Source organism: Ranitomeya imitator, chromosome 1 (assembly GCF_032444005.1).
Source record: "Ranitomeya imitator isolate aRanImi1 chromosome 1, aRanImi1.pri, whole genome shotgun sequence".
In the NCBI taxonomy this organism is placed as follows: Eukaryota; Metazoa; Chordata; class Amphibia; order Anura; family Dendrobatidae; genus Ranitomeya; species Ranitomeya imitator.
The window spans coordinates 756,380,259-756,392,849 of NC_091282.1; positions in this window are offsets into that span (position 1 = coordinate 756,380,259).

Genomic DNA, 12,591 nt, shown 5'->3' on the forward strand with positions numbered 1-12,591 from the left:
TTTCCTTTGGGGTATTTCTCTGAGGCAAGGTAGGCTTATTTTCTATCTTCAGGCTAGCTAGTTTCTCAGGCCGTGCCGAGTTGCATAGGGAGCGTTAGGCGCAATCCACGGCTGCCTTTAGTGTGTTGGAGAGGATTAGGGATTGCGGTCAACAGAGTTCCCACGTCTCAGAGCTCGGTCTTGTTTTTTGGGTTATTGCCAGGTCACTGTAGGTGCGCTGACCTCTATGTCCATTGTGGTACTGAATTACCTTTCATAACAGTACTGGAAGCCAAAAGTACTAATGATTCCCAATAGAGGGAAAAAAGAAGTTCTGAGACCATTTTTTTTTCTTTGCACTGTGTTTTGCCTTTTTTTTCCCCTAGACATTTGGATGGTTCAGGACACAGGTGTAGCAATGGACATTAAAGGTCTGTCTTCATGTGTGGATCAGCTCACGGCAAGAGTACAAAGTATTCAAGACTTTGTGGTTCAGAATTCTATGTTAGAACCGAGAATTCCTATTCCTGATTTGTTTTTTGGAGATAGAACTAAATTTCTGAGTTTCAAAAATAATTGTAAACTATTTCTGGCTTTGAAACCTCGCTCCTCTGGTGACCCAGTTCAACAAGTTAGGATCGTTATTTCTTTTTTGCGTGGCGACCCTCAGGACTGGGCATTTTCTCTTGCGTCAGGAGATCCTGCATTAAGTAATATCGATGCATTTTTCCTGGCGCTCGGATTGCTGTACGATGAGCCTAATTCTGAGGATCAGGCAGAGAAGAATTTGCTGGCTCTGTGTCAGGGTCAGGATGAAATAGAGGTATATTGTCAGAAATTTAGAAAGTGGTCCGTACTCACTCAGTGGAATGAAGGTGTGCTCGCAGCTATTTTCAGAAAAGGTCTCTCTGAAGCCCTTAAGGATGTCATGGTGGGATTTCCTATGCCTGCTGGTCTGAATGAGTCTATGTCTTTGGCCATTCAGATCGGTCGACGCTTGCGCGAGCGTAAATCTGTGCACCATTTGGCGGTATTACCTGAGCTTAAACCTGAGCCTATGCAGTGCGATAGGACTTTGACCAGAGTTGAATGGCAAGAACACAGACGTCTGAATGGGCTGTGTTTCTACTGTGGTGATTCCACTCATGCTATCTCTGATTGTCCTAAGCGCACTAAGCGGTTCGCTAGGTCTGCCACCATTGGTACGGTACAGTCAAAATTTCTTCTGTCTGTTACCTTGATCTGCTCTTTGTCATCGTATTCTGTCATGGCATTTGTGGACTCAGGCGCTGCTCTGAATTTGATGGACTTGGAGTATGCTAGGCGTTGTGGGTTTTTCTTGGAGCCCTTGCAGTGTCCTATTCCATTGAGAGGAATTGATGCTACGCCTTTGGCCAAGAATAAGCCTCAGTACTGGACCCAGCTGACCATGTGCATGGCTCCTGCACATCAGGAGGTTATTCGCTTTCTGGTGTTGCATAATCTGCATGATGTGGTCGTGTTGGGGTTGCCATGGCTACAAGTCCATAATCCAGTATTAGATTGGAAATCCATGTCTGTGTCCAGCTGGGGTTGTCAGGGGGTACATGGTGATGTCCTATTTCTGTCTATTTCGTCATCCACCCCTTCTGAGGTCCCAGAGTTCTTGTCTGATTACCGGGATGTATTTGATGAGCCCAAGTCCGATACCCTACCTCCGCATAGGGATTGTGATTGTGCTATCGATTTGATTCCTGGTAGTAAATTCCCAAAAGGTCGACTGTTTAATTTATCTGTGCCTGAGCACGCCGCTATGCGGAGTTACGTGAAGGAGTCCTTGGAGAAGGGGCATATTCGCCCGTCGTCGTCGCCATTAGGAGCGGGGTTCTTTTTTGTGGCCAAGAAGGATGGTTCGCTGAGACCTTGTATAGATTACCGCCTTCTAAATAAGATCACAGTTAAATTTCAGTATCCCTTGCCGCTGTTATCTGATTTGTTTGCTCGGATTAAGGGGGCTAGTTGGTTCACCAAGATAGATCTTCGTGGTGCGTATAATCTAGTGCGTATTAAACGAGGCGATGAATGGAAAACTGCATTTAATACGCCCGAGGGCCATTTTGAGTACCTAGTAATGCCATTCGGACTTGCCAATGCTCCATCAGTGTTTCAGTCCTTTATGCATGACATCTTCCGAGAGTACCTGGATAAATTCCTGATTGTTTACTTGGATGATATTTTGATCTTCTCGGATGATTGGGAGTCTCATGTGAAGCAGGTCAGAACGGTGTTTCAGGTCCTGCGTGCTAATTCTTTGTTTGTGAAGGGATCAAAGTGTCTCTTTGGTGTTCAGAAGGTTTCATTTTTGGGGTTCATTTTTTCCCCTTCTACTATCGAGATGGACCCTGTTAAGGTCCAAGCCATCCATGATTGGACCCAGCCGACATCTCTGAAAAGTCTGCAAAAGTTCCTGGGTTTTGCTAATTTTTATCGTCGCTTCATCTGCAATTTTTCTAGTATTGCTAAACCATTGACCGATTTGACCAAGAAGGGTGCTGATGTGGTCAATTGGTCTTCTGCTGCTGTGGAAGCTTTTCAAGAGTTGAAGCGTCGTTTTACTTCTGCCCCTGTGTTGTGTCAACCAGATGTTTCGCTTCCATTTCAGGTCGAGGTTGATGCTTCTGAGATTGGAGCAGGGGCTGTTTTGTCGCAGAGAAGTTCTGGTTGCTCGGTGATGAAACCATGCGCCTTCTATTCCAGGAAGTTTTCGCCTGCTGAGCGAAATTATGATGTTGGCAATCGAGAGTTGCTGGCCATGAAGTGGGCATTCGAGGAGTGGCGTCATTGGCTTGAAGGAGCTAAGCATCGCGTGGTGGTCTTGACTGATCATAAGAACTTGACTTATCTCGAGTCTGCCAAGCGGTTGAATCCTAGACAGGCTCGTTGGTCGCTGTTTTTTGCCCGTTTTGACTTTGTGGTTTCGTACCTTCCGGGCTCTAAAAATGTGAAGGCGGATGCCCTGTCTAGGAGTTTTGTGCCCGACTCTCCGGGTTTATCTGAGCCGGCGGGTATTCTCAAATAGGGACTAATTGTGTCTGCCATCTCCCCTGATTTGCGGCGGGTGCTGCAAAAATTTCAGGATAATAAACCTGATCGTTGCCCAGCAGAGAAACTGTTTGTCCCCGATAGGTGGACGAATAAAGTTATCTCTGAGGTTCATTGTTCGGTGTTGGCTGGTCATCCTGGAATCTTTGGTACCAGAGAGTTAGTGGCTAGATCCTTTTGGTGGCCATTTCTGTCGCGGGATGTGCGTTCTTTTGTGCAGTCCTGTGGGATTTGTGCTCGGGCTAAGCCCTGCTGTTCTCGTGCCAGTGGGTTGCTTTTGCCCTTGCCGGTCCCGAAGAGGCCTTGGACACGTATCTCTATGGATTTTATTTCAGATCTTCCCGTCTCTCAAAAAATGTCAGTCATTTGGGTGGTTTGTGATCGCTTCTCTAAGATGGTCCATTTGGTACCCTTGTCTAAATTACCTTCCTCCTCTGATTTGGTGCCATTGTTCTTCCAGCATGTGGTTCGTTTACATGGCATTCCAGAGAATATCGTTTCTGACAGAGGTTCCCAGTTTGTTTCGAGGTTTTGGCGAGCCTTTTGTGCAAGGATGGGCATTGACTTGTCTTTTTCCTCGGCTTTCCATCCTCAGACTAATGGCCAGACCGAACGAACCAATCAGACCTTGGAAACATATCTGAGATGCTTTGTTTCTGCTGATCAGGATGACTGGGTGTCCTTTTTGCCTTTGGCTGAGTTCGCTCTTAATAATCGGGCCAGCTCGGCTACCTTAGTTTCGCCGTTTTTCTGCAACTCTGGGTTCCATCCTCGTTTCTCTTCAGGGCAGGTTGAGTCTTCGGACTGTCCTGGTGTGGATACTGTGGTGGACAGGTTGCAGCAGATTTGGACTCATGAAGTGGACAATTTGACCTTGTCCCAGGAGAAGGCTCAACGTTTCGCTAATCGCAGACACTGTGTGGGTCCCCGACTTCGTGTTGGGGATTTGTTTTGGTTTTCTTCTCGTCATATTCCTATGAAGGTTTCCTCTCCTAAGTTTAAACCTCGTTTCATTGGTCCGTATAGGATTTCTGAGGTTCTTAATCCTGTGTCTTTTCGTTTGACCCTTCCTGATTCTTTCTCCATCCATAACATATTCCATAGGTCATTGTTGCGGAGATACGTGGCACCTATGGTTCCATCTGTTGATCCTCCTGCCCCGGTTTTGGTGGAGGGGGAGTTGGAGTATATTGTGGAGAAGATTTTGGATTCTCGTGTTTCAAGACGGAAACTCCAGTATCTGGTTAAGTGGAAGGGTTATGCTCAGGAAGATAATTCCTGGGTCTTTGCCTCTGATGTCCATGCTCCCGATCTTGTTCGTGCCTTTCATATGGCTCATCCTGGTCGTCCTGGGGGCTCTGGTGAGGGTTCGGTGACCCCTCCTCAAGGGGGGGTACTGTTGTGAATTCTGTGGCAGAGCTCCCTCCTGTGGTCACAAGTGGTACTTCGGCTGATTCTCTCTATGAGCTTCCGTTGGTGGAGGAGAGTGGTACTGCGGCTTCTGAGTTTCCTTCCTCAGGTGATGTGGTGAAGTCGTTAGGTGCTGCTCTATTTAACTCCACCTAGTGCTTTGATCCTGGCTTCCAGTCAATGTTCTAGTATTGGACCTGTTTCCTCCTGGATCGTTCCTGTGGCCTGCTGCTCTGCATAGCTAAGTTCCGCTTTTGTTATTTTGTTTGCTGTTTTTTCTGTCCAGCTTGCTTATTTTGTTTTTCTTGCTTGCTGGAAGCTGTGGGACGCAGAGGGTGTACCTCCGTGCCGTTAGTCGGTACGGAGGGTCTTTTTGCCCCCTTTGCGTGGTTGTTTGTAGGGTTTTGTGTTGACCGCAAAGTTACCTTTCCTATCCTCGCTCTGTTCAGAAAGTCGGGCCTCACTTTGCTAAATCTATTTCATCTCTACGTTTGTCTTTTCATCTTAACTCACAGTCATTATATGTGGGGGGCTGCCTTTTCCTTTGGGGTATTTCTCTGAGGCAAGGTAGGCTTATTTTCTATCTTCAGGCTAGCTAGTTTCTCAGGCTGTGCCGAGTTGCATAGGGAGCGTTAGGCGCAATCCACTGCTGCTTCTAGTGTTGTTGGAGAGGATTAGGGATTGCGGTCAGCGGAGTTTCCACGTCTCAGAGCTCGTTCTATGTTTTTGGGTTATTGTCAGGTCACTGTATGTGCTCTGACTTCTATGTCCATTGTGGTACTGAATTACTTAATCATAACAGACCAGCCAACACCGAACAATGAACCTCAGAGATAACTTTATTCGTCCACCTATCAGGGACAAACAGTTTCTCCGCTGGGCAACGATCAGGTTTATTAGCCTGAAATTTTTGCAGCACCCGCCGCAAATCAGGGGAGATGGCAGACACTATTAGCCCCTCTTTGAGAATACCCGCCGGCTCAGATAAACCCGGAGAGTCGGGCACAAAACTCCTAGACAGAGCATCCGCCTTCACATTTTTAGAGCCTGGAAGGTACGAAATCACAAAGTCAAAACGGGCAAAAAACAGCGACCAACGAGCCTGTCTAGGATTCAACCGCTTGGCAGACTCGAGATAAGTCAAGTTCTTATGATCAGTCAAGACCACCACGCGATGCTTAGCTCCTTCAAGCCAATGACGCCACTCCTCGAATGCCCACTTCATGGCCAGCAACTTTCGATTGCCAACATCATAATTTCGCTCAGCAGGCGAAAACTTCCTGGAAAAGAAGGCGCATGGTTTCATCACCGAGCAATCAGAACTTCTCTGCGACAAAACAGCCCCTGCTCCAATCTCAGAAGCATCAACCTCGACCTGGAAAGGAAGCGAAACATCTGGTTGACACAACACAGGGGCAGAAGAAAAACGACACTTCAACTCTTGAAAAGCTTCCACAGCAGCAGAAGACCAATTGACCACATCAGCACCCTTCTTGGTCAAATCGGTCAATGGTTTAGCAATACTAGAAAAATTGCAGATGAAGCGACGATAAAAATTAGCAAAGCCCAGGAACTTTTGCAGACTTTTCAGAGATGTCGGCTGAGTCCAATCATGGATGGCTTGGACCTTAACAGGGTCCATCTCGATCGTAGAAGGGGAAAAGATGAACCCCAAAAATGAAACCTTCTGAACACCAAAGAGACACTTTGATCCCTTCACAAACAAAGAATTAGCACGCAGGACCTGAAACACCGTTCTGACCTGCTTCACATGAGACTCCCAATCATCCGAGAAGATCAAAATGTCATCCAAGTACACAATCAGGAATTTATCCAGGTACTCTCGGAAGATGTCATGCATAAAGGACTGAAACACCGATGGAGCATTGGCAAGTCCGAATGGCATTACTAGATACTCAAAATGGCTCTCGGGCGTCTTAAATGCAGTTTTCCATTCATCGCCTCGCTTAATACGCACAAGATTATACGCACCACGAAGATCTATCTTGGTGAACCAACTAGCCCCCTTAATCCGAGCAAACAAATCAGATAGCAACAGCAAGGGGTACTGAAATGTAACCGTAATCTTATTAAGAAGGCGGTAATCTATACAAGGTCTCAGCGAACCATCCTTCTTGGCCACAAAATAGAACCCTGCTCCTAATGGCGACGATGACGGGCGAATATGCCCTTTCTCCAAGGACTCCTTCACGTAACTCCGCATAGCGGCGTGCTCAGGCACAGACAAATTAAACAGTCGACCCTTTGGGAATTTACTACCAGGAATCAAATCGATAGCACAATCACAATCCCTATGCGGAGGTAGGGTATCAGACTTGGGCTCATCAAATACATCCCGGTAATCAGACAAGAACTCTGGAACCTCAGAAGGGGTGGATGACGAAATAGACAGAAATGGGACATCACCATGTACCCCCTGACAACCCCAGCTGGACACAGACATGGATTTCCAATCTAATACTGGATTATGGACTTGTAGCCATGGCATCCCCAACACGACCACATCATGCAGATTATGCAACACCAGAAAGCGAATAACCTCCTGATGTGCAGGAGCCATGCACATGGTCAGCTGGGTCCAGTACTGAGGCTTATTCTTGGCCAAAGGCGTAGCATCAATTCCTCTCAATGGAATAGGACACTGCAAGGGCTCCAAGAAAAACCCACAACGCCTAGCATACTCCAAGTCCATCAAATTCAGGGCAGCGCCTGAATCCACAAATGCCATGACAGAATAAGATGACAAAGAGCAGATCAAGGTAACGGACAAAAGAAATTTTGACTGTACCGTACCAATGGTGGCAGACCTAGCGAACCGCTTAGTGCGCTTAGGACAATCAGAGATAGCATTAGTGGAATCACCACAGTAGAAACTCAGCCCATTCAGACGTCTGTGTTTTTGCCGTTCAACTCTGGTCAAAGTCCTATCGCACTGCATAGGCTCAGGTTTATGCTCAGGTAATACCGCCAAATGGTGCACAGATTTACGCTCACGCAAGCGTCGACCGATCTGAATGGCCAGAGACATAGACTCATTCAGACCAGCAGGCATAGGAAATCCCACCATGACATCTTTAAGGGCTTCAGAGAGACCTTTTCTGAAAATAGCTGCGAGCGCACCTTCATTCCATTGAGTGAGTACGGACCACTTTCTAAATTTCTGACAATATACCTCTATCTCATCCTGACCCTGACACAGAGCCAGCAAATTTTTCTCTGCCTGATCCACTGAAGTAGGTTCATCGTACAGCAATCCGAGCGCCAGGAAAAACGCATCGATATTACTTAATGCAGGATCTCCTGACGCAAGAGAAAATGCCCAGTCCTGAGGGTCGCCACGTAAAAAAGAAATAATGATCCTAACTTGTTGAACTGGGTCACCAGAGGAGCGAGGTTTCAAAGCCAGAAATAGTTTACAATTATTTTTGAAACTCAGAAATTTAGTTCTATCTCCAAAAAACAAATCAGGAATAGGAATTCTTGGTTCTAACATAGAATTCTGAACCACAAAGTCTTGAATATTTTGAACTCTTGCCGTGAGCTGATCCACACATGAAGACAGACCTTTAATGTCCATCGCTACACCTGTGTCCTGAACCACCCAAATGTCTAGGGGAAAAAAAAGGCAAAACACAGTGCAGAGAAAAAAAAATGGTCTCAGAACTTCTTTTTTCCCTCTATTGAGAATCATTAGTATTTTGGCTTCCAGTACTGTTATGATCTGGTAATTCAGTACCACAATGGACATAGAAGTCAGAGCACATACAGTGACCTGACAATAACCCAAAAATATAGAATGAGCTCTGAGACGTGGAAACTCTGCTGACCGCAATCCCTAATCCTCTCCAACCATACACTAGAGGCAGCCGTGGATTGCGCCTAACGCTCCCTTTGCAACTCGGCACAGCCTGAGAAACTAGCTAGCCTGAAGATAGAAAATAAGCCTACCTTGCCTCAGAGAAATTCCCCAAAGGAAAAGGCAGCCCCCACATATAATGACTGTGAGTTAAGATGAAAAGACAAACGTAGAGATGAAATAGATTTAGCAAAGTAAGGCCCGACTTTCTGAACAGAGCGAGGATAGGAAAGGTAACTTTGCGGTCAACACAAAACCCTACAAACAACCACGCAAAGGGGGCAAAAAGACCCTCCGTACCGAACTAACGGCACGGAGGTACACCCTCTGCATCCCAGAGCTTCCAGCAAGCAAGAAAAAACAAATAAGCAATGCTGGACAGAAAAAACAGCAAACAAAATAGCAAAAGCGGAACTTAGCTATGCAGAGCAGCAGGCCACAGGAACGATCCAGGAGGAGACAGGTCCAATACTAGAACATTGACTGGAAGCCAGGATCAAAGCACTAGGTGGAGTTAAATAGAGCAGCACCTAACGACTTCACCACATTACCTGAGGAAGGAAACTCAGAAGCCGCAGTACCACTCTCCTCCACCAACGGAAGCTCACAGAGAGAATCAGCCGAAGTACCACTTGTGACCACAGGAGGGAGCTCTGCCACAGAATTCACAACAGACTAATCACTGTCAGCCGCTCATCTCATGAGTTATAAGGACCTGATTGGCTGCTCGGCAGCACCAGTGTAGTGATAACAGCACAACTTACCAGGAACTACTGAATGATGAGTTTTTACCACATGCTATTGTACTGAACTACAGTTAGGGCCAGAAATATTTGGACAGTGACATGTTATTTTAGCTGTTTACAAAAACATGTTCAGAAATAAAATTATATATGTAATATGGGCTGAAAGTGCACACTCCCAGCTGCAATATGATAGTTTCCACATCCAAATCGGAGAAAGGGTTTAGGAATCATAGCTCTGTAATGCATAGCGTCCTCTTTTTCAAGGGACCAAAAGTAATTGGACAATGGACTCTAAGGGCTGCAATTAACTCTGAAGGCATCTCCCTCGTTAACCTGTAATCAATGAAGCAGTTAAAAGGTCAGGGGTGGATTCCAGGTGTGTGGTTTTGCATTTGGAAGCTGTTGCTGTGAGCAGACAACATGCGGTCAAAGGAACTCTCAATTGAGGTGAAGCAGAACATCCTGAGGCTGAAAACAAAGAAAAAATCCATCAGAGAGATAGCAGACATGCTTGGAGTAGCAAAATCAACAGTTGGGTACATTCTGAGAAAAAAGGAATTGACTGGTGAGTAGTGTTGAGCATTCCGATACCGCAAGTATCCGGTATCGGCCGATACTTGCGGTATTGGAATTCCGATACCGAGATCCGATACTTTTGTGGTATCGGGTATCGGTATCGGATACATAGAGATGTGTAAAATAAAGAATTAAAATAAAAAATATTGATATATTTACCTCTCCGGCGGCCCCTGGACTCAGCCCGGGTAACCGGCAGGCTTCGTTGTTCAAAATCAGCGCTTTTAGGACCTGAGAATCACGTCCCGGCTTCTGATTGGTCGCGGGCCGCCCATGTGACCGCCACGCGACCAATCACAAGCCGCGACGTCACCGCAAGCTATTAACGCGCTCATTTTTAAAAATGAGCGCGTTAATGGCTTTCAAAGACGTAGCGGCTTGTGATTGGTCGCGTGGCCGCGACCAATCACAAGCCGCTACGTCTTTGAAAGTCATTACCGCGCTCATTTTTAAAAATGAGCGCGTTAATAGCTTGCGGTGACGGCGCGGCTTGTGATTGGTCGCGTGGCCGCGACCAATCACAAGCCGCTACGTCTTTGAAAGTCATTAACGCGCTCATTTTTAAAAATGAGCGCGTTAATAGCTTGCGGTGACGTCGCGGCTTGTGATTGGTCGCGTGGCGGTCACATGGGCGGCCCGCGACCAATCAGAAGCCGGGACGTGATTCTCAGGTCCTAAAAGCGCTGATTTTGAACAACGAAGCCTGCCGGTTAGGCCTCTTTCACACTTCAGTTATTTGGCGTCAGTCTAAAACCGCCATTTTCCTCAAATAACGGATCCGTCATTTTTTTAGACGGATCCGTTATTTTCCCATAGACTTGCATTAGTGACGGATTGTGACGGATGGTCGTCCGTTCCATCCGCCATGCGACGGATCCGTCGACATTTGGCGGACGTTTTCTGAAAATAGACGGACATTGGAACGTTTTTTGTCAACGCCGAAATGGCGGATCGCGACGGATCCATCGCGTCCGCCATTCCATAGAATGGGCGCCTATGGGCGACGGATCCGCCGCAACCGTTTTTTCGGCGGATCCGTCGCCCCAATCCGTTTTTTCAATTGCGCATGCTCCAAAAAGTAGATACTTCTCCCAGACAACCCCCAAGTAACGGATCCGTCAAAAAAACGGATCCGTTAGAACCGTTTTCGCAACAATTGTGACGGATCCGTCAATCCGTCACTATGTCGGTAGTGACTGACGCCAAAAGACTGAAGTGTGAAAGAGGCCTTACCCGCGTTGAGTTCAGGGGCCGCCGGAGAGGTAAATATATCAATATTTTTTATTTTAATTCTTTATTTTACACATCCCTATGGATCCCAGGGCCTGAAGGAGAGTTTCCTCTCCTTCAGACCCTGGGAACCATGAGAATACCTTCCGATACTTGATGTCCCATTGACTTGTATTGGTATCGGATATCGGTATCGGCGATATCCGATATTTTTCGGGTATCGGCCGATACTATCCGATACCGATACTTTCAAGTATCGGACGGTATCGCTCAACACTACTGGTGAGCTTGGGAACTCAAAAAGGCCTGGGCGTCAACGGATGACAACAGTGGTGGATGATCGCCGCATACTTAATTTGGTGAAGAAGAACCCGTTCACAACATCAACTGAAGTCCAGAACACTCTCAGTGAAGTAGGTGTATCTGTCTCTAAGTCAACAGTAAAGAGAAAACTCCATGACAGTAAATACAAAGGGTTCACATCTAGATGCAAACCATTCATCAATACCAAAAATAGACAGGTCAGAGTTAAATTTGCAGAAAAACACCTCAAGAAGCCAGCTCAGTTCTGGAAAAATATTTTATGGACAGATGAGACAAAGATCAACCTGTATCAGAATGATGGGAAGAAAAAAGTTTGGAGAAGAAAGGGAACGGCACATGATCCAAGGCACACCACATCCTCTGTAAAACATGGTGGAGGCAACGTGATGGCATGGGCATGCATGGCTTTCAATGGCACTGGGTCACTTGTGTTTATTGATGAGTCGATGACATAAGAGCAGACAAGAGTAGCCGGATGAATTCTGAAGTGTACCGGGATATACTTTCAGCCCAGATTCAGCCAAATGCTGCAAAGTTGATTGGACGGCGCTTCATAGTACAGATGGACAATGACCCCAAGCATACAGCCAAAGCTACCCAGGAGTTCATGAGTGCCAAAAAGTGGAACATTCTGCAATGGCCAAGTCAATCTCCAGATCTAAACCCAATTGAGCATGCATTTCACTTGCTCAAAGCCAGACTTAAGACGGAAAGACCCACAAACAAGCAAGACCTGAAGGCTGCGGCTGTAAAGGCCTGGCAAAGCATTAAGAAGGAGGAAACCCAGCGTTTGGTGATGTCCATGGGTTCCAGACTTAAGGCAGTGATTGCCTCCAAAGGATTTGCAACAAAATATTGAAAATAAAAATATTTTGTTTGGGTTATGTTTATTTGTCCAATTACTTTTGACCTCCTAAAATGTAGAGTGTTTGTAAAGAAATGTGTACAATTCCTACATTTTCTATCAGATATTTTTGTTCAACCCTTCAAATTAAACGTTACAATCTGCACTTGAATTCTGTTGTAGAGGTTTCATTTCAAATCCAATGTGGTGGCATGCAGAGCCCAACTCGCGAAAATTGTGTCACTGTCCAAATATTTCTGGCCCTAACTGTATATCATTTAGGTTGCCTTCTTGGCAGGAGTAAAAATGAAGAAAAATATATTACACGCAATTTAGCCGTAGTGCCGCTAGTGACCAGGGAGAGAGTTTGCCTCCATCACAGTTCTGGATCAGGTAGTATTGTTTAGAGTTTTACTGGGCACAGAATGCCTCTTGATTTTGGGATCAGTAGTCTAATCAAGATTTTATCTGTGACTATTGTGAAAAACTATTTGAAATAATTAAAAAATGTACAAATTTCCTCT